Here is a 23,095-nt window from a genome sequence, read left to right on the forward strand (position 1 = left end):
GAAACACAGTGGCATCCTTACACACATCCCCTGTTCACCAAACTGAGTAGACCCCTCCAAACACCCATTAAGAAAACTCTCAGGCCACAGGCTGTGTCTTGCTCCAAGGCCCTGTGGCATGGTTGGAGAATCCAACAGTTGCGGTTCACCACATGGAGTCTGTCCCTTCTTAGTTCTCCCTCCACTTGAAACTGCCAGCCAGTCCCCCAACCTTACAGAGAAACTCCCCAAGGAAGCTGGCAGTTCTGTGGGATGCCGTCTTGCCTTGATACCAGCTGAGACAGGAAATCAGTGACAGCCCACACAACTTCAAATCCTATAGACTCCAACCACTTTAACTCTGCTATTCGTGTTAATGGCCGATTTTAGCCTCCCTTGTCCAGAGTGACTAATTGGGGATCTTATCAACAAAGGGTGTAATGAATGTTACAGTTCCCAGCCAAGCTGGACTCCACTTAAGCCCAGAAGATTTCGCTGCTGCCTGGTTAATAGATATCCCCTGAGTGAGTTAGTAGGCCCTTAGAATGCCTAGGGCCTGGGCCACATCCACACCCTGTTGCTCCCTCAAATAGGATTTGAAGTGAAATCGTCCCCAATTAAAATGAATCCATTTTCTGTCACCAGGAAGCCTTACTGATGACACATTACTGCACTAGGGGAAATGCTTCAGATTGTAGACGGGGACCACGTCATGTGTTCAGCCAGAATGTCTTCCATCTGGAAGCAGCTGCTTCTTAAAAAAAAAGATCTGTGGAGTTTAGTCCTTAAGTGAAGTTACATTCTATTCTCAGACACAAAGCTGAAACAATCCTTGAATATATCTCAAAGCTTGTAGGAAGCTGGGGAAAGGGGCAGGAGGGAGGCTTCAGAAGGATTTCCAGTTAGTTTCTCCATGTCCGCCCGAGGCCCAATAAGTCTCTGTCCAGTACTTTGTTAGGACAGTAAGACCCAATGAAGCCCAAGTAAAGTGGAAGGCCCTGAATAATTCCAGAAGACCCATTCTTATCCTTAAAATCCTAGAGTGGTCAAGGGACGGAGTGATTTGTTTCCGAAAGAGTCCGAGGTATATGTTTTAAATTTAGAAACATTATTTTGTGCTGCGAACTCTCATGATGTTGACCAGAAAGAAATCACTTGCATTTTATACAGTGTCAGTTTGGAAAGTTTGATGAAGTTTTGCATTCTTTTTAGGAGCTCAAGAAAGGCACAAAATGCTTGCTGCAGAAAGGTGGTGTCATTTTTACCAGTTGTCTAGCTTTACTGCAGAAAGTTCTATTTAGTGTTAGTCAGCATGTATCTATCACTCATTCATTTTTTGATGAGTAAATATTGATTGAAAATTGCCTGAAAACTCAAGGCTGGGAACATAGCAGAAAGCAAGGCTGAGCTTAATCTCAGAGGACTTACAGTCAAACAGGGTAGCAAACATAAAGCAAATAATCATAGAAGTAATTATTTGCTAAAATTGTGATAAATGACACAGGAAATTTAGAGAGTGTCATGGGACTATATAATTAGAGGAGGCAAGGAATTGAAAGAGATTTGCTTATGTGTGGTCAGTGGGGTCAAGAAAGGCGTATCTAGGGAAGTGAAACTTGAGATGAAGCCTGACATAAAAGTGTGACCTGGCCAGGTAAAGAGAAGGAAGAGTCGCCTCCCAGGTAATGGGGGACAGGGAACCTGTGCGCTTCGCCTCAAAGCGGATAGCAGTCGGCCAGTCTAATTGAATTGCCCAGAACAGCTATCTTCTAGTCACTCACTCCTCCTAGAAACCAAAGCTCTAGTGACAAGTGAGGAGCAGCCAGGTAGCCATGGGCTCTTGGGCATGGGAGTTCACAGGGGACGTTGAGCTGCTGCCTCTCTTCTCTGTTCCTGGAGGAGCCAGTAGTGGGAGAATCATGGCCACAGTACCATGCTCTAGACCCATGCTAACTTAGGGCCTCCGAGAAACTTGGCCCTCCACCCTTCATTGCACTGAAAGGCATCACAGATTCTTCTGGAACTCTGGACTCATTTCCCTTGGTCCATCTGTCTAGATTGAACCATAGGGTTATTAATGAGGAGCCATGTGTTAGAGAGGAAAGATCCCTTAACCTGGAAAACAATAGCACTGGGTCCCAACCCCCTTCCTTACCAGTTTTGGGCCCTTGGTCAAGCCTCCAAGCCCCCTTGAAGCCTCAGTTTTTTCCTCTCTGAACTGGGGATAAATATACCTGTTTGTTTATTCTTTCTCAGAGGTTTGAAACCCAACCAGAGTTATTTTAATGTGGATGTTATAAAGAACTATAAATTGCTGGATGATACTATTTTTGAAGTCACATTAAAGGAGCAGAGAGGTTTTTGCAGGTGGAGAAACATTTGAGTGCCTCAAGGGTTTGTTCTGATGACACTGTGATCTCTTAGGAACGTACCAGTTCTCCCAAGGGATAAATCACCCCGATTTCTTGGAAGTGAGTTGTAACCATCTCCAACCATCCCAGTTGATTGAACAGGATCCAGGGGTGTTACTCAGGGTTTTTCCCCACTGTTTAGACAACAGGGACTAACAAATGATTTGAAGGGATTAGAAGTGAGATTCTGACCGAGAGCTGACCTGAGCCCAGGGACTGAGCCAGCAGTAGAACCCAGGAGTCCAGGCGCTCTGCCTCTGAGTCTGCTCTTGGAATGAGACTTTCTGCTTCCTTTGTAATATTTCATCCAAGGGAAGGCTTAGATCTTAGCATCTATGTTTTAACCGACCCAAATTTCAAGCAGATGATAACAAAGTAAGCCATAAAACTGTGAAAGAATATTCCTTCCAGTAATCCATCTGAAAAGTGGCCTTACAGGAAATATTGGCTCCTTTCTGTGTTTATTTGAACATGATTTTATTTATAGGGAACCCCCTCCCCCCCACTTGAGTTCCTTGAGATGAAAATACTTCCAAGTTCCTCTCCCTGTTGGCGTGTGCAGGCGTTCCAAGAAGGCAGCCACCTACCTTTTCCCTGAAATTTCCATGCAGTCTCACAGTTCTCGGGAAGGCAGGTGGGGGTCAGGGAGAGGGGAGGGTGGAGGACGGCAGAGCCTCTGGCCTCAGCATGAATGCTGTGGGCCAGTATCCCCTGCTGCATTTGTTAACTGCACAAGTATGTGTGGTTTGGAACTGAAGAAGAAAGCCTCTTCCAGGGCCACGTTCTGCTGGCTCAGGTTGCATCTTCTCGTCTCCGTGTGTTGAGCCACATTTGTCCATTCCCAAGTAAAGTTTATGAAAATGGCACTGAGGCAGCCACACTTGAAATGCCACTGAAGCCATGTGGACAAGTCCGCCACCCTTCAGGTGGTGGTCGTTTAGTTGCTAAGTCATGTGTAGCCCACCAGGCTCCTCTGTCCGTGGGATTCTCCAGGCAAGAATACTGGAGTGGGTTACCATTTCCTTCTCCAGGGGATCTTCCCAACCCCAGAATCGAACCCGGTCTCCTGCATTGCAGACAGATTCTTTACCAACTGAGCTACTAAGGAACACTTCATGGGACCAGGCCAAAGCTGAGGCACGTCCAGTTCTCTACATGTGGGGTGGAGTTTGCTGGTAGCATTTAAAAAGGTACTTCAGTAGAAAACCTCAGAGACCCAGCAGCAGCAACAGCAACAACAAAAACACCACAGAAAAGAAAGGAGGGTCTGACCTTGAGCTTTTGTTTCTCTGAAACCTGTATGTTGTACATATGGGGTCACAGGACATTTCAAGAAAGCAGCAGCTGGAGGTGTATTAAGCTGAGCCCCTGAGGTTTCCTCCAAACTATTTCTTCACCTTTTCTGTCAAGACCCAGAACCAAGGGGTAGAGGTGGGAGTTGGCAGAACTTAAAATATTCAAACTAATTTAGCAAAGCTCAGGAGTGTTGGCGCTTATCTCATTATTTGTCAGATAAGGAAGAAGGGGGAATCCAAAGGATAATGATAGATCAGCATTTAAGGATCTCACCATCGGGACTCTGATAACGTTCTGGAATCCCAGGATCCTCGTACTGTGCACATAGATGCAAATTCCAGTTGCTCAGAGAGTTTTTGAGTAACCTTTCAGTTTATTTCACAGGAAAGATTCATGGTGGACTAATTTGGTTTTTTCAAGTGGAAACACTCCCAAGATACCACCTAAAACTTGTTAAAGATACTTGACGTGAACAGCCTCTTAGATGTGAAATGGAAATGGATTTTTTTTTTTCCAGGCAAAGCCCTTTCTGTTAGTGTTTGCATTCTAACCCACAACTCTCCAGGATAAATGGGTTAAGACACTCTTGGGTCATCAGAGCCTGGGTGTAGTCAGAGTGGGCAGGTGAGAAGAAGGTCAGCAAAGGGGATTTAGGAAGTGCTTCTCCTGCTCTTCCAGTCCAGTCTGACAACACGGCTCATAACCGCTGTGCTCTGAATGCAGCCATCTGCCCTTTGTGGTGTATTATACATAACACGTCAGACAGAATTGGCTTGCATTAGCCTTTAGGGAACTTCCAAAGGTAAAAATCTAATAAAAATGTAAACGTCATTAGGATATACCATGCGTGCATCCATGCATGCCCGTCACTCAGTCGTGTCTGACTCATTTGCAGCCCTGTGGACTGTAGCCTGCCAGGCTCCTCTTTCCATGGGATTTTCCAGGCAAGAATACTGGAGCAGGTTGCTGTTTCTTCCTCCAGGGGGTCTTTCCGACCCAGGGATTGAACCTGCATCTCTTATGCATTGGCAGGCAGATTCTTTATTGCTGAGCCACTGGGGAAGCCCTGGATATACCAGTGCTCTCAGTTTTTTCCACCATGTTCGCTCTAAGGCAGAGGATGGTGGACCGATGCCCCCTGAATCTGGAGGCAGAGCAAGTCCAGTATTTCTTGCAAAGTTTCTGTTTTATCTTAAAACTGTAAATGGAGTTTACAGTTTATCCCATGTTTGTTCTAAATAAGTAATATTTTTACATTGCTACCCAGTAAAATCAACTGTTCAGAAAGATATACCATGTCATCCTATAGCTACTGCCTCTTACTCATTTAAGAAGTACAAGATACTCCTTCCTGATGAACTCTGCAGACCCTCCAAGCATCTATAAAAAGCCATGGTTATTGGCCTGGGTGAAAAGCAAGCACCTAGGACAGGTTTGACCCAGGCTCTGTTTCTCATCTTTGGGCGTATCTGTCTGTTGGCTTGGTAACCATCTGCTGGGGGCAACCCAGGTGTTAGTTGACATGTCAGTTTTATCATGAGAAGAAATTGAATTTCAGTGAAACTGAAAAATTACTGTTGCATCTGGCTGAAAGGAAGGGACTGTTCATATCTCTCCGATGTCCAAAAGTGGCCCTGTGGCTCTGGGGGCACCTCTCTGTCTGTCTTCTGCTCACCCTGACTATGAGGTGAGAACTCTGTGTCCTCACTTCCTGATCTCGCCACACCAGGCCTTTCCCGAGAATGCTTGAACGTCGATGGATCCTTCTCTCAATCCTCCTGAGCACACCCAGGAGAAGAAACAACATTCAGAACTATGCTGATGACATGTGATGTCTCACTCGGGTCTGAAATTAAGCTGATGAAGTTACAGAATAAGATATTTTTAAGAAACATCTTAACATGCCTTATAAGTTAAAATTTCTCTCCCATGAACACAAGCAGAGAACTCTTATTTTCTAAGACAGACTTCTTCCCTCTTGCTGAACTCCAAATACTGTACTCCCCTTTCACTCAAAGGCTCCAGACGATCCATTCTCATTGTAACATAGCTTATGGAAAGCTCTAATCTGTTGATGGAAAAAAAAGTGTGTGTGTTCCTGCACACACGTATTTGAGAAAAGCCTTTCCATTTATGAAATCCCATGACTCATTTTTATGCGAGATTATCTGTTAGGGGAAAAACCACTTTTTTGGTCATGGTACATTATTATCGTTTCTAGAAAGGAGAGCGTCTATTTTTTGCCATTTTTGGCTTGCAGAGATGACTGACTTCATGGAAACGGCACAATCCTGCTTCCAAAAGTAAAACTAAATTGAATTCAGGCACGTACGTCTTTGATATATAGTCCTGGTGTCTCAACCAGCAGGTCTTTGCTCAAAGAAAATAGAATGGAAAGTATGATTGCTTTCTGATTCTGGTTTCTTCCATTTAAAAATTAAATAGTCTGAGCGTGCGTGCACACACACACACACACACACACACACACATACACACACACAAGTCCTTATACATGTAGTCCCTTCCTTGTTCAGAGACTTGATTTTTTAAACTCTGGAATGACCCCTCTGTATGTCTTACGTATATAAGATATGCATTTGAAGTTTTTGCTTTTAACTTCAAAAGAAGCAGAAGTGTATTTCTTCCTGAGAAAAATTTGTGTTCCCTGTATTAGGAAAGAATTAAATGTCATTTAACTGTTGGTGGAATTCCTCTGCCAAGGCAGAGGTTTATTTATTTTTAGATTTTGATGGCCATCTTCTGTCTTTCATGGTTTTCCCTTCCAGAATCATCCCTCTTTGCCCAAGATGAAATTGGAGTCTCCCTGAAAAAAAGAATCCAGGTTTGAGTTCATAGCCCCTGCTCCCAGAGAGCTTTAGTCAGTAGGATAATTCTGAAATAAATGGAGGCCATATGGGCTAGCAGAGAACTGACAAGTGTAGTACTGTTTTAGAAGTAAAGGCCTGTAGCCATTGGTGGAAGAAAAAGCAGACTTGGGTGTTATTAACTCCAAGTTCCCTTACTCTGAGACCTTTGTCGAGTACTCTTTTTGTCAGACTGCCTCTCAAAGACAGACTTGTGCTAAGTTTCTCACTAATTTGTCAAATGGCAGGGTGAGGAAGGAGGGAGAATGAGATTGAATTAGTGTAACATTTTAATCACAAAGAAAATTTTATTGTATTTATTATATATGGGTGGGGCTTCCCCAGTGGCCCAGCAGTCAAGAATCCATCTGCAGTGCAGAACACGCAGGAGAAGCAGGCTGAATCCCTGAGTCGGGAGGAGAAAATGGCAACCCACTCTGGTATTCTTCCCTAGAAAATGCTATGGACAGGGAAGCTTGGCGGGCTACAGTCCATGAGGTCACAAAGAGTCAGACACTACTGAGGACTGAACACACACACACATATGTATTATATATAACTCAAATCAGGTTAACAGTGTTACTAACCTATATCCTTAGTGGATTTACTTTAATATGTGGAGAACACGGATTTCTAATTAGCACATAATTTATACATATGGGTCCTTTTAGGACAGAGGTTCTCAAAATATAGTCTAAGAACCCCTGGGGACCCCCCCCAATACTTTCCAGGGGATCTGTAAGGTCAAACCTAGTTTTGTATGTTTACATATTCATATATAGATATACAGAGGGAAAAACAACTATTTTTATAATAACATTCTCTAATGAATGAACAGAGGAGTTTTCCAGAAGCTACACAATATGTGATATGGCAACAGGTTAGCTGTGGAAGCAGATAAGAGAATGCAGCTGTTTTCGATTAAGCAAGAGTTAAAGAGATTTGCAGAAGTACAAAACAATGCCACTCTTTGCACCTTCTGTGACTTCATGAATATGTCACTGGCCAACAAATACCTCTACCTGGTTAATTTCTTTGACAAGCTATTTTGTTTGAAAATACGGTGATGATCCATCACCTGCTGATAAATAGTGCATATCGGTAACGATGGATTAATGTGGATTAAACTGTAGGAGCCACTGTAACGCGATGCTTCACTTTGGCTTCCTGCCAACAATTGTCCGTCCTCCTGGTTTGCTCCTGACTTTTACTGGGTTTCTTGAAGTAACAATTGGGAAGATTTTACCACATATCAGAAGGACCTCTCACAATAATTTACCTAATTTAGTCCTTCACCTTAACCTACCATCCCAATAAATTCTAACTTCAGCAGCATGGTAAGTACTCAGCAGAGGACTTCAGAGTGCAAGGTCCATCTTGTTAAAAGGCCACTTGGTTGTGTGAGCAGTGCCCTGAGGTCGTTCAGGAAATCAAAAGGGTACCTCTCTGTCAGAGTTTACTTGGCAAAACCTCAGTTTTCTGCCCTGGCAAAGTTGATGGAGCAGGATAAACCCACAATATTTGGATAAGTTCCTTTGAACTCCTTGCAGAGAGCAGTTTTTATGAGGCCGTTGTTCTCCGTTAACACCAGAGACAGCTCCTAGTAGATTTTCCCCAAACATACTTCAAACATAGATAATGGCAGGGGTGACCCAGGCTGTATCATAAAATCTCAGGGGCTGCTGAAAACTTCAAAGGGGAGTCAGCACAGTGCTTCACCTCTCGTTAGGAGGAGGATGGATCACCCTGGTGGGTTGGGACTGGCTGAACATAGTGTAACCTCACTAAGTATGGGACAGAGGACAGGGCTCCTCGGTCCTCTAGACTTGACTGAGCTACTCCAGCAGCACAGCTAGGGTAGTAAGACTGGCACCCATCCACCTCCCCGGGCATCAGCGTGTCACATTAGCATGTGTGGGTACCTTCACGTCTTCTAGTGGGAAGATGAGAACCTCAAAGAGTTTCCGTGAGTTTCCGTGTTCGTGTTTGAACTGTTGATGGGCCCTGTTAATTTAGTTAATGAACTTGTGATATTCTAACCTGATTGCTTAGAGAGCTCTCTGGTTCATCTGTAGGTGAACTGACAGTAAAAATTCATCAGGTGGTGAAGTACTGACCACCTGCTATATTCCAGGCATATAACAGGTATTAAGTACTGAGAATATTCAGTACTGGAGGACAGACTGCCTTGAAGAATCTTCCAGATTCCTGAGACTCATCAAAGTGTCTGTGGGTTAATGTTATTGAATTAGTCTTACATGTCCATTAAAGTGAGTTTCCTATAGTTTTCTTAAAGTACCCCTTTATTAGTGATTTGCCTTGCTATTTGTTCTTGGAAACAAACTGCATTTGTGTGTCGGTATATTTGGTGGTGTGTATTTGTGTATATTTGATAGTTACAGGCATTTTTTGCCACATTATTAGGTCACCACAACCCTTTCAAAATAAATTGTTATCGTTTTACTTATTGTTTACAATTGGATAATTATCTCTTAATTTTCCAATTGTTCTTTCCACCTTAGGCATATTTACTAAATATTCTTTAGTTTCTACAATTAATAAGAACAGTGTTTTTAAAAAATATAATTTGACCTTAATCTCTTTATGACAATTTTTTTTTATCTTTTCAAATTAAAGTTTGTTTTATCAGAGTAAATAGCATACCCACACTTTCAGAAGTCAAAGATTTCTTCCTGTGAGAAATAAACCATCAGTCAGCTGCCCCATTTTCCCCAACCCCTGATTTCTGTTCCTCTCGAGGCAGCCACCTCCAATACTTTGGGCTGTATTTTCATTCTGGAGGTACTTAACCTCCATGTTTCTAAAGGAATAAAAATGAGAATAGTGCTATTTCTTGATATCATTTGACTTCTTATTGCTGTCTATACATGTCCCCCGCACCCCTCCCATCCCATTTTTCATTATACTATAGTTATATCATTTTCTGGTAAATCAATAATTCCACTTTTGCATTGTTGTTGTTCAGTCACTAAGTCGTGTCCAACTCTTTGCAACCCCATGGACTGCAGCCTGCCAGGCTCCTCTGTCTTCCACTATCTCCTAGAGCTTTCTCAGATTCATGTCCACTGAGTCCATGATGCTGCCTCTATGTAAACAATATTCCCAGTGAAGCCATGTAGGTTACTATGATTATGTTTCCAGTTTGGTTTAACTTTGTAGTTTGTTTTTTTCTCCCTGGAGCCAATAATAACTTTTATTATTTTTGCTTAGTTTTATATAGACCTATTCCCAGTTTAGCCTCAAATTTTTATCTACTTTTGGCTTTTTCACTCTGAGGTTAGTAACTCCTTTTTAAGAGATTTTTCCTATCTGCCTGTTACTAATACATCCATACCCTGTCCTGTTGTTGTTGTTGTTCAGTCACTAAGTCACGTCCGACTCTTTGCAACCCTGTGGACTGCAGCACACCAGGCCTCCCTGTCCCCCATCAGGCATCTCCTGGATGCCTGAGTTCATGTCCATGGCATCAGCGGTGCCATCCAGCCATCTCATCCTCTGTCATCCTGTTCTTCTTCTGCCTTCAGTCTTTTCCAGCTTCAGGGTCTTTTTCCAATGAGTTGACTGTTTGCATCAGGTGGCCAAAGTATTAGAGCTTCAGCATTAGTCCTTCCAGTGAGTATTCAAGGTTGATTTCCTTTAAGATTCCTCCTGTACATGTTTAAAAATGTACTTAGTAATTGATCAGTTACACTTTTTTCTCTGGAAAGCTTTCCCCTGGCAGCCTCCTGTTCCTGTCCTGTGTAGAGTGAAGGCCCTCATTCTCTCCTGAGTTTCTTTCTCCCATTTGCTTGTTTTGGCCTTTTTCTTTCATGAATAGACAGTTCCCAGATGTTTGGTGATTCTTGACGAGGTGTTCTCCTATCTTGAGAGGAGGTGCTAGTCTGCAGATTGGGGGCTCTGTGTGGGGCCGTGAAGCATCAGGTGGGGACCGGCTGGTGCCCATCTTCTGCTGAGGAGGAGCGGGCTAGCTGCGGGTCGAGAGCCCTGCTGCCTCACTGCTTCTTATCCAGACTTCTACCCAACTTTCCTGTTTTCACCATCTCACAGACAGGCCTCCCTGTTCCTCCCTGATGCCCCAAGCACTCAGAGCTCCTCGGTGCACCTCCGTCTTTCTGAAATTCAGCGGTTAATACACTAATTAGCTCACTGCTTTGTGGCTGCTACTCCCTCAGGCTTACATCTCAGCACCACTTGTCCATCTGTTCTTCAGCTTCTAAAATGTTGTTGACACCTTCTCTTTATCCTTTTGGATCCATGCCACTTGTATCCCTTCGCTTTCACTTTAGAGGGGTCTCTGGACTCAATCTGTCATAGTTAATCAGAAGTCCTATAATTTAGATTTTTTTCACTAATTCATTCGTCTTTTCTTGATGTCTTTTCTCTTCCACATCCAGCTAGTAGCTCTGAATTAATGTAGTTTTACTGAAATCCATATACATTGTTTCTGCTAAAACACTCTTTTAAGTTTGGTGGTATCAATAAATAAAAATACTGCTAACATTTTTAAACCTTTCCTGTGGATGTTTACTATGTCCTACGTATTTTACATGTATTATCTCATTTAATCATCCTGACAGCTTTTGAACACCATCTGCTTAGGGCAGTCAGCAGCCCTCCTTTCCCAGAAAGATTTAGAATGCATCTGGAGAGAGAGCATTGCTAGTCCCAACCCCAGCTCTATGTCTGGTACTGGTCTTTAATCTCTCATTCCATGTGTTGTAAAGAAACAGGTTGTGGAAGGCTCTTGTCAGATCCCGGGAACATGAAAGAAACAGCACACCCCACGGTAGTGACACGGCCCTGTCACCACCCCTCACTGAACCATAAAAGCTATTCAGAGGGGCTGGCAGCTGGTGAGCGACTGTACTTAGATCCTGGGTGCTGATGGGTATTTTGTAGTTTCCAAGGGAAGTTGCTGAAAGTTTCCTTATCTTGACACTCTAAGGGCAAGAGGTCTCTCTTCAAAGAGAAGCGCCTGTTTCAGAAAGAGACGTGGAAAGAACATAAAATCTCAGATCTTCCCCAGTCCTGGAGAAGACGTGGGAAGGAGTGCTGTGGTGGCCAGTGTGAGGTGAAACTGAGCATCTGCAGGGATCAAGGAGGGGCTCCCAGAGCCCTGCCTGGTTCCCATGTCTTTACCACAAGGTCAGAGGGCAGCCCTGAATGTGAGTCATCTCACTGCTGCTTCTTAGCTGTGGCCCAGAGCAAGTTTCTCCCCCTCAGTATCTCTGGGGTGAGATTCCTCTGACTCACAGAATAGGACTGATAATGCCTGCCTCGGTGGGTGGTTATGTGGCTTAGATGACATAAGGTTTATAAAGCACTTAGCTGACTTGGGACGTGTATAATTAGGGCTCCAGAAATGGCATCTGAGTCAGTATATACCTCTCTGAATATGGGATGCTAAGCATAAGTGAAGCAGGGGTTATAGCTTCACCTCTTACCTGTACCCTGTCCCTGAAAACTTGCCAACCACTTGCTATGGTGGTGAGACCAGAAAGTCATACGCTGTGCTGGGTTTTTGTCTCTCCCCTTCTTTCTTCACACAAAATAGTTAAATCCAGGCCCACAAACCTGTGCTTGTCACACGGTCAGAATTCTGGGTGGAGGAACTCAACTGGGCTCCCAGCCCTTGTGTACCAGAAACCCCACTGGAAAAGGTGTGCAGAGGCCACGAACTTGCTCTGAACCCGCCTGTGGAAGAGCAGGTGATCCCAAACTATTGTTAGTGTCTGCTGTAAATGATATGCCTCTGGGTTCGAGCAGAGTTCAGCCAAAAGCCCCACATGACATGGAAATCTGTCCTGGAGCCAGGTTTGTCGGGTAGAAGTTATGTAGCGAATGTCTCCAAACTTTGGCATCTGTTGTCTGCCAAGGGTGAGACAGCCGAGGATGATGGAGGGCTTACAGAAACGCGGACAGGGCATGCGACCCTGTGACAGCTGAGACACTGTTTCAGACCACTGTTGCTCATCCAGCTCTCCTGATAAACAGCTTTAAAAGCATTACGTGGTTTGGAAAGCATTCTTCAAAAACGGGTTATATTTTCCAGACGCATGCCAGTCCACTGTTTAGTATTGTTGAAGGGTTTTGAGTTGTAGAATCAGATCTCCCATCAGTGGGGCTCTTGGAACTATGAAGGACTTATCTGTCTGACTCCTGCCAGCATGGTCTCACAACAGTGTTATCATGTTGGTCGAGTTCCCCCAGGTCTCTTTAAAAAAAAATAAAAGTGCTCTTGGGTTCAGGACTAGAGTTTAAAAGGAAAGACTCTTTCATCTCTAGCGTGATGGGCTCTTTAAAAAAAATACTGCTTTCATCATGCACCCTTTGGTTCATGGTTTCTGCATAATGAAAGTAGGAGACAACTTTGGATATTATAAAGCTTTGAGCCTTTGAGAAACTAGTTTTTTCTAGATTATAAAGGGTCATTTCATAATTCATTTCAAAACTCATCTTCTCAATGGCCTTATTTCCAGAAATTTAGCTCCTTTAGGAAATTCTGGGTGTCACTGGGCAGGGGAAGTGGCTCATAGGGGAATGGACAGTGCCAGGATTAGACAATGCATATGGGTCTTGGGCTGACATTGACCATGCTGTTGTTCACTCAGTCATGTCTGACTCTGCGACCCCATGGACTGTAGACCACCAGGCTCCTCTGTCCGTGGGATTCTCCATGCAAGAATACTGGAGTGGATTACCATTCCCTTCTCCAGGGGATCTTCCCAACCCAGGGATCGAACCTGGGTCTCCTGCATTGCAGGCAGATTCTTTAGCATCTGAGCCACCAAGGAAGCCCATATTGGCCATATGATAAATACAAAGTGTTCTAGTGACAGGTTTTATAAGGTACTTTTATTAAAGTCTAATATGAAAAGTAAAAGTGAAAGTTGCTCAGTTGTGTCCAACTCTTTGCGACCCCATGGACTGTAGATCACCAGGTTTCTCTGTCCATGGAATTATCTAGGCAATAATACTGGAGTGGGTTGCCATTCCCTTCTCCAGGGTATCTTCCCAACCACGGAATTGAACATGAGTCTCCTGCATTGCAGGCAGTTTCTTTACCATCTGAGCCACCAGGAAAGCCAAAGTCTAATATACCACAGGATTATTTTTTTTTTTAAGTTCAGTGAAACGATTCATAAGATTTTATTCTTATTCCAAAAATGCAATAGTAGAGCTGACAGAATGGCCTTGAACATTATTCTGATTTGTTGTGTTGAAGTGACAGCAACTCACATCCTTTTACTATGTCAGTGTAGGATCAGTTCTTCCTTGATTCACGTCTCTGTGGTCAAAATAACCGATCTGGATGTTCCCTTTGGGCGCTGGAGGCAGCATGCCCTCTTGAAAGAGAACAGGATTGCGAAGCATGAGACCACAATCCCGACTGCAGTCCTGACGCTGCTTTGCTTGGTGGCCTCGTGCTGCTTTTCATCCCCCTCTCAGGTCGGTCCTCCCACTTCTGAGGGAGTGAGCATCAGCCCTGCCCTGGTCACATCTGCAGCTGAGGGGTAATGCCCTGGAAGAACGGGCCAGAAGCTGGGCACTGGAACGAAGAAAGCCCAGGAAGGACATATGAGAGGCTGGTAATGTTTTCTAAAAATAAAAAGGCAGTAGGTGAATGTGAGGCCGTGTGTACCTAAACCATCCCTGAGCAGCCCTGGGCCAGCCCGAGCCCAGTGGGCTTAGCACTGTTCAAGTTGGTTACATCTCATCTCCTGTGACATGAAATCTGCGGCCAAGCCTGCTCTGTCACCACTTCAGCCCCCTTCTGATTCCACCTCTGGGGACACACAAGTGCCCCCGAGTAATGGGCCAGGTCATGTGGGGGGGTGGGGGCGGGGGCGGTGAGGGCAACCTGCAGAGAACCACTCGTGAGCAGACCACTTCCCACATGTTTAGTCATCGTCAAGGTACTTGAGTATTCACAGTTTCTTTTAGCTGGTGGCCAAGAAATCAATGTTTAAAAAAAATACAAAACCAAAAACCCTCAACAGAAGCTATTTTGCCCCAAGAATGGATGTATATAGTGTGGAAAAGCAAATCTCAAAACATATTTCCTTTTTAGTTCTTAAACTGGTATCAATCTAGTCCTCCTTAGCCCTTTCCACAGCACTAGAATAAACAGTCCAGAAAATACAATGGAGAGAAGTGTGTAGAGCCCACAGTTGGCCGATGGCAGCTCTGGGCATGCATATTGGCTGTTCCTGCTGCATCCTTTTTGTAAGCAGCTTGTGTGCCTCCATTTTCCCCAATTTGACCTTGTTGTTTACTTATGATATGTCTGTCCTTGAAATCTGGTCATCAAAGTGACCCTGAGATGGAGAAGGTCCAGCAGGAAGTAGGGGCATCCAGGTCACTGTTGACAAGTTCTCAAAGTCTGTCCTGCTTCATAATTGGGTCTCGTTCTCAGGGATGGATCTGGTTTTCCAAATTTTAATATATCAAAGAATACTGATGCATCTGGGCTCATGATGGGCCAAAACGAAGCCTCCGGGAGCCCTTCTGTCATGCACTGATACCTGATGGAAGCTGGATTCTTTTATGAGTATTTGTGTAACCTGTGATAATGTGTGTGCAAGTGCTCTGTAGGTTGTCTTGGGAGATGTAAGGTATTATTATGACGAAAGGCTTAATTGAACCCTGCTCTTGTGTATGAATAAGTAGAGACAGATTAAATGGATTACACATTTTTCTCAAGGATTTCCTAAACAGTCTACCTAGCTTTTTCTTGCCTTTTCTTTTCCTGACTTCAATGGTTCTCTATAACCTTTATTTTTAACGAACTAGAACAAATAGTACTCAGTAGAAAAATTACCACAGAGAAGAGGGATTCTCAATAGCAAGGGACAGTTTTCTGTGACCCATTCATTCCATGGCACTTCCCTCTACTCAGAAAAAAGGTGCTGGAGGCTTTGGAATGACAAAGTCATTAGCTCATCTCTAAACATCAATGTAGTGAATAAGGAAGCATTGTGAGAAAAGTGCCAAGACTGCAGTTTCCATTCAGAAACACATGGTTACCTTGAATCAAGAAGCACAACTTTCACCTTCAGATTGAATCAGGGTCTGATGGGAAATAGGCCACTAGCTTCAAGAGACTCTGTTGAAGACATCTGCCTCTACCCTAACTGGAAAGGGCTTTAGTGCCTGTCTTGCTGGTGTGGGATTTCGGGGTTTATTTTTAAAAAACTTGGGCCCTAGATTAGTGTTGCCTAACAGTGGCTGAAAGGACAAAACTGGGCTGAAAGCACTGATAAAGCCCCCTCAAAGGCTTTCCTACCTGAACCTTTCATCATGTCTTCAGGTGGGTTTGGGTTTGGGGTTCCTTCTCTCTGTGCCTCTTACTCCTTTCTATTATGCTTGGACCTTGGTTAGAAGAGTTCTATTGGTCAGCTCAGTTGCCTCCTTTTATAGGTGGAACGACTGAGACAGGGAGACATACACGATGAACTGTGGACTCACCTGGCTCATCCCTTGGAGAGCCTGGTTCAGCCTGGGGATGACTTACCTTCCCGTCATTAGATGGTGTCCTCTAGAGATGTTAGGGGAGTGCACTTCTCGTGGTTTATGCTCTAAAACTTGTCGGGCTCACACCCTTCGTACTAGTCAGATATTGAAGGTCACAGATAAGAGCAAATGGGCAGACTCCGCAGGTCTAACACAGGGGACCTTCTCCTGCTGGACTCCAGAGACCCTATCCCGGGTGCGCACAGCCGCTCCACACGCGCATGCGTGCACGCATTCTCAGACAGTGCGCCCATATCTTGCCATGGTAGCCAGGGCCTGAAACATACGTTTACTTTTTCCTGTTTTAACCTTAAAAATTAGACCAGCTACTTCAAGTGTTTACGTTCCCGCCCCCCATGGGACCTGGCAAGCCCGGAAGATGCCCTGGAACCGGGGCTCCTTTTGATGTCTAGGCTGTGTGAGGGGCCCGCGCGCTCCGCGGTACCCGCGGTCCAGGGCTTCCCGGGAGGGGTGCCGCAGGAGGGCTTGGCTGCCGCTTCAGAGAAGGGTTATCAGAGATCAGACCGCAGATTTTGCATTTGTGAGAACAAAGTGCGACCGTCCATTCAGGAGCAGCGCGGGGCCTGTACGGAGGGGCCCAGGGCCCGCTGGGATGGGGTTTTACACTTGGGCTGTCCTTTTGCCCTTCCACTGAACTCTTTTCATTTCAGTCATGAGCAAACAGTCAGTGCCTGAACTAACAACCCCGCAGTCCTCCGGAGCACGGCTGGCTTACAGTACCGAACAAAGGGAGGGAGGGCCGCGTGGGCCGGCCCAGGCCGAGGAATGCGGCTTCAGGGTTCTGCTCCATAAATTTAACCAGCACGACGAAAAGAAGATAATATGAGCCTTCGTGATGATCTGAAGGGGGAGGTTCTGTGTCCCATTGATTGCGGTCTGGCCCAGGGCCAGGCCCAAGCCTGACCGACAGTTGAACCGTATCGTTAAGGCGTGTAATACAGCTTGTACTACCGCCAATGAGTACATATCCACAGGGCAAAAGTTTATAAAGAGCTGAGGCTGTCCTGTTTAACCCTCTCACACGGCATGTAATAGACCCAGCTGCCATTCAGAACTTGCCCATCTGAGGTCACGCAGGAAAGCCAGCATGTTTCTTTTCTCCAAGCAGGGCTTTTCAGGACTGGGGAGAGGGAAGAGGCACTGTCTAGAGAGGGTCCAGGCGCCCGATGCTTCTCTCCGGAGAAATGGAGCTGCCTGCCTCCTTGCCTCCTCCCCTCCTCCCAGGTCAGAAACGGGACACCTTAGTGCTTTATTCAAAGTAGCTCTCTGTTTGCAGGATAATGTTGCCAAAGGAAGCGGGGCTGACACAACAGGAAACCTACCCGTCTCTGAGGAGGAGGCCGCGCCGGTGGCAGAGGCGGTCGGATGCCACCGGTGTGGGGTGGAACACTCCTGTCGAGTCTCTGATACTCGGGATGGTTGTTTCCTTTCCCTGCCTCCCAGCCTCCTTGAAGCCTGCTGACAGCCTCACTGGCCCTCTCTACTCCCGAGCCTGATCGCTAAACCAGAGCAGGTGGGAGACTGTCCCATGAAAAGCCTGTTAGCCCAGCCTGCTGCCTGTCAGCTGCACACCACCCTCATCCAGGATAGCAGGACCTGGAAAAGCCTGGTCCTTGTAGTAATGCTGCCCTGAGTCTATGGACAGACCAGCAAAGCACTGGTCTTTACTACAGTCAGAAAGAAAGGGCTGTCTGTTTTCAGACAACCGAGGAGAAGCATTAAGGGAGTAGTTTAGTCCTAGCCATCAGCCAGTCACATCCTTTGGCCATACTGGGAGCCTGCCTGTCCTTTGTCTATACCATCCCACAAGACGTGCATTTCTGTCCTTCCAAAGAACTACTGGTCTGCAACAGACAGGCTAGGGTCAGTGGATACAGATGGGTAAATTGAGGGTGGCTCAGTGGCAAAGAATCCACCTGCCAATGCAGGAGATGTGGATTCAGTCCCTGGGTCAGGAAGATCCCACGGAAAGGAAATGGCAACCCACTGCAGTATTTTTGCCTGGGAAATCCCATAGACAGAGGAGCCTGGTGGGCTACAGCACACAGGGTCGCAGAGTTGGATACAACTGAATGACTAAACAACAAAAACAGCACAATGAAGTTGAGGCACAGAGCATTTACACAACTTGTTTAAGATTTCAGAGATAATGAGAAGGGGAACTAGACTTTGAAAGTCTGAACACAGAGCACACATTTCTAACTTCTGTGCTATTTCTGGATCATTTCTTGGTCTCTCCCATCAAAAAGCCCCATGATTTAAACCTGAGTCCTCTTTACCAGGTCTCAGATCCACTTTCTTTTGACTCCTAAATGTGGAGGATAGGAATTGGATACTGCCTATGACCCAGAATATCTGGGGAAAGACACTATTGTAGTTAGTAGAGAGGAGTTCTTTACCCTAGACTTCCCTGGGCTACCCAAGTGGTGCAGTGATAAAGAATCTGTCTGCCAGTGCAGGAGCCTCAGGAGATGCTGGTTCAATCCCTGGGTCAGGAAGATCCCCTTGAGAAGGAAAAGGCAACAGTATCCTTGCCAGGATAATTCCATGGACAGAGGAGCCTGATGGGCTGCAGTCCATGGGGTCTCAAAGAGTTGGACTCGACTGAGCCACTGAGCATGCTACACACACGCTCTTCACCCTGGATTCACCGCCTGAAGTGTGCTGGTCACAGTCTCTCACCCCTACCAGCTTAACCAGAGGTGGCAGACGGCCTGCTTGGAGAACCGAGCAGCCAAGTGTTGTGTCCAGGAGCTGTGCTGCCCTTGGTCCTCTCTTTTGCATCTCAGGCCCTCCCCCAATGATGAACCACTGTATCCTTCCAAGTTCAGAATTCTCTACTTTCATAACATAGCACTCACACGTGCGAGTTCCAACTTGTCTTTGCTCTGCCATCCAGCCACGGCCATCTTCACCAGCTGGTGGCCTGGGAACTCGACCAGGACACACTACAGGAGGCCATGGAAGGAGATGAGAACATCTAAGTATGTGCACAGAGTGCTGTGACCATCTTTTAGTGGCCAAGGGTAATGTCTGTTTATTTTGATGTTTAGGGTCCTGAGAAAAAGTTTCTAGAAGTAGAGGAGGCTATGGGGCTGGCCACCCCTGAGATGGCCAGATAGCCATCCTATCTAGTCAGGCTTCTCTAGTCAGGGTGCTTTAAAAGCCTAGAAACAAGTTCTGGTAGTCCCTGGATGGAGCTCTCTCCATGGTTTGGATTCCGTGAAATGATTGCTAAACCCAAGGTTTAGCAGACCTTGGTACTGGGCTGGATGTCTTTTAACGGGCACATGTTTGGGGGTTCTCTTTGTCATGTACTTGAGCTGTTGTGGCATCCAGGAGCTATGCTGTGGCTGGTCTTTGGGGATATGAAGAGATAAATCCTCGGGAGTATAGAGTGGTCCAATTGTAGGAAGAAATTCTGTTCTTTTGAATTATTTTGTTCCGTTTAACAGTGATTAAAGATGCCATGAGGTGGCCAGATGATCCACGAAGTGAAATTTATAGAGATTCTTATCTGCAGAGATCTTAAGACAGAGCGCACTAGAAAATTCCAGTGCTTTATGTAGCATGCAGAAGGAAGCCTGTTCTGAGCAGCTTGCATCCGAACGATCCTTCGAAAGGGAAACAGCGCAGAGCAGCGACTCCAGAGTCACCTCTTGGCTTATGTGCGACTCACCTTCCTTTGGCAGCATTAGGGGTGTCCCAGGCCTACCGGCTTCTCTCCACCCCAAGGAACTTGTTCTTTGGAAAGCCACATGCCTTCCCTAACTGCCTCTGCCCCCAGGTCCAGAGGGAGAAGGTCCCTCAGTGGACAGGAGCGGCTAGAGGAGGTTTTGTGTTTTTGTGTTAGCATGGCAGAAAGCAGTGCTGTAGCCTCTGCTTCTTTGGACAAGCCCCTGATGCACCTGCTCCTCTCAGAGGCCCAGCGAGGCCCAGACAGGCGGGCCAGCGCCCACTGCTGACTGGTTGGAGCTGCTGGCAGGTTTGTGTCCCAAAGCCCAAAGAGGCCAACTACAAATGCCCATGATGGAGCATAAGCAGTGGCTAGCCCCAGACTGGGGTTGGAAGGCTGTTTATTCTGCTACCTGCTCTGTCTGAAAGGCTCTAGCATCTCTTCCCTCTGCCTCCTTGGCTCTCAGCAAGTTCTAGTACATTGTCAATTCACGTTTTTTCCACTCCGATAGAGGAAAGCCCCAGGCCAGTGACACGTGAGCTCAGCCTCATTGGCTCTTGTTTCCTCGGAGAGCAAATGCTCTGAAGGTGCGGTGCAGCTGTGACCCAGGGCATGGGTCTGAGTTTCATGAAGGCGCAGAAACACACCTGAGACGACCCCATGCCCTTTTCTTTCTTTCATATTTTTGATTTCTCACCACTGGGACCGTTAAGTCTGCTTTCAAAGAGGGAATCGGGAGAGGAGAGGAGAGCATTTCAAAGGAAAGCTGATTTGGTCTCTGAACCAGCTTGTCTTCTAGGTTGTACTTCACCCTGATGAGAATCAGAAAGGACAGCCTGTAAGCCCCTGAAATGCAATTTCCAGTGAAACACGAACTTCACTCTAGTGGCTCTGCAGCTGGAGAGCCTCACAACTAGGTCCAGATGTTCTCTCTCCCTGGGTTAGCAGGAAGAAGGTTTGGGGCAAGCTGTGGGGGCAGAGTGCTTTTGCTTTTACCCATTCTTGGAGTGCCTGCTTTGCAATTGGTGTCCTGCCTTCTGGGGCTCTTTAGGGTAAGTTCTTTGAGCACCTGGGTCTGTTTTGGTCCCGCCTAACCCATGCCCACCCCCCCTTCGCCCCCACCTCCTTACTCTGAGCTAGCCATTTACCACAAGCAAGAGATGACCTCTCTTCTGCTTCTCAGGTTCAGAAAGCAAGACAGTGTTGGAAAAATGAGTGAAATGTGCTAGAAAGGAAGCCCCCTGCAGAGGACCCTCGGGTCAACAAAGCAACATCCATGGCCCTACCAACATCCAGTGTAGCTCAGGACCAGGCCTCCCGGTCCAGGGGGAAGTGATAGTAATGGCCAGTTCATGGCCTTTCCTCTGGAGAAAACTTCATGCAGAAAAAAGCCATTCCAGACGAAGACAGGCCAATCTCACTCCTTAACTAGCCTGTACCCAACCCATGCTTGTCTTCAGTATGTGGTCATTGCAGTTGGTTCTCATGCTTTGCCTCTTGGGTGTACTTTAGACGTTTTGGTGTTTGTGCCTGACTGCTCCCTAAATCATCTTTTTAAAAAGTAGTTCTGTCTTGTGAGTTTAAAGATATGTACAAACCTGAGCTGTTCTCATATCCAAACAGTATATGAGCCCTCATAGTGTATGAACACTTCCAAGATAATTCACAATCTGATTCTTATAGCAAGCCAGTGAGAATAGGTACTGTTATTTCTGCTTTTAAAAAGAAATGTAAAATAACTCAGTCCTACTTGGCTGTTAACAATCACCAAAAGGCTCATAGTGATAACCCTGACCAGATACCTTAGTATGTATGTATGTATATGTGCACACACTCACATACAAATACATATGTATATGTGACATTAGATGAATCATAGAGGCACAACTATTGATGGCCTAGTAAGTAAATTGTTTTTAACATTAAGTAATATTAGTAAGTCATTTTTAACATTTTCATAATACTAAATTGCACACATACAACAATATATTGGATTGGTCAAAAAACTCGTTCATATTTTTCTGTCAGATGTTATGGAAAAACCCAAACAAACTTTAGCCAACCCAGTACTCAGCTCGTCCTTTCTTGATGTATGTTTCTAAATTTTTTGCCATTATAAGCATCTTTTACATGTATCTTTTCACATTTGTATAATTCTCTCTTTAGGGTAAATATCTAAAAATAGAATTGCTGGGTTAAGGGTAAATGCATTTTCCCCTTTGAAACACATTACCAGATTGCCTTCTAGGGAACTGAAACACCTGTATTCCCACCCCGTGTGCTTGAGAAGACCCTTCTCTGACCCTCCACAAGCTTTGGCTGTTCATTCATTTATTCATTCAGAATTCTGTTAAGAAGTTTATAATGTCGATGCTATACTACAAGCAAGGCACTGTTACTGTTTGAGTCTCTGCTGATCTGAGAGGGAATGTTTGCAGTGATACTGCTTGTATTTCTTCCATTGCTAGGGTATTACATCATTTTTTCATATTTCATTTTGCCACTTAGAGTTCTTCCTTTGTGAATTTTACTTGCATATTCTTCACCCCAGTTCTTTTTAAACCCTTGAGGTCAGAATTTCTCTTCCTTTTGAATATGTTTGTTTTTTGTTTATTTGCATCCTGTCTTGATCCTACCCTTCCAGTAGTTGTCATCTTACCAGTTTATCATTCACATTGGTATATACCTTTCTTCTAAATATTAATAAAATTTAGATTAGTCACTTGGCAAATTCCATTAATGAAGTTAAAGGGTGCATCATGACTATAGAGAACTGACACTGCTTACTGTTCTTCAGTCCACTGCTTTCCCATTAAGAATGAGGCTTCAGCCAAGCTACTATATAGGGCAGGGAGCTCAGCTCAGTGCTCTGTGATAACCTAGAGAGGTGGGATTGGGGGGAGGTGGGAGGGAGAATCAAGAGGGAGGAGATACATGTATTCTTATAGCTGATTCACCTTGATGTGCAGCAGAAACTTAACACATTAGTTATACTCCAATTAAAAAAAGAATGAGGCTTCAATCAGATGTTTTTAGATTGTACGTGGGGTAGTCTGCTGACTGACTTTTGTCTTATTTATTTCCCCTTTCTTCTTAGTATTGGTTTACCACCAGTTCCTACTATAAAAGTTGGCAGGTTAGTACTGATGCTATACATTGTTGTATTAATAGAAACCTTGCTCTGCCTTTGGTCAGGGCCCTGCTTGAATACAGGGGCCTTGCCAGGAGCCGTGTCCTCTGTAGTGTGTAGAGCCAGGACTCCTTAGCTCTCCCATCACTGATAACGCGGTCTAGGTACAAACACCTTATCTTCC

The 23,095-nt window shown here is 45.3% G+C and overlaps 1 protein-coding gene across 8 annotated transcripts in view; it reads left to right on the forward strand.

Annotated features, from left to right (window-relative positions):
• VPS13D (vacuolar protein sorting 13 homolog D) overlaps window positions 1–23,095 on the forward strand; it is a 269,200-nt gene that overhangs the window by 210,319 nt on the left and 35,786 nt on the right. The window lies entirely within an intron of this gene.

This window comes from Odocoileus virginianus, chromosome 11, assembly GCF_023699985.2.
Source record: "Odocoileus virginianus isolate 20LAN1187 ecotype Illinois chromosome 11, Ovbor_1.2, whole genome shotgun sequence".
Lineage (NCBI taxonomy): Eukaryota > Metazoa > Chordata > Mammalia > Artiodactyla > Cervidae > Odocoileus > Odocoileus virginianus.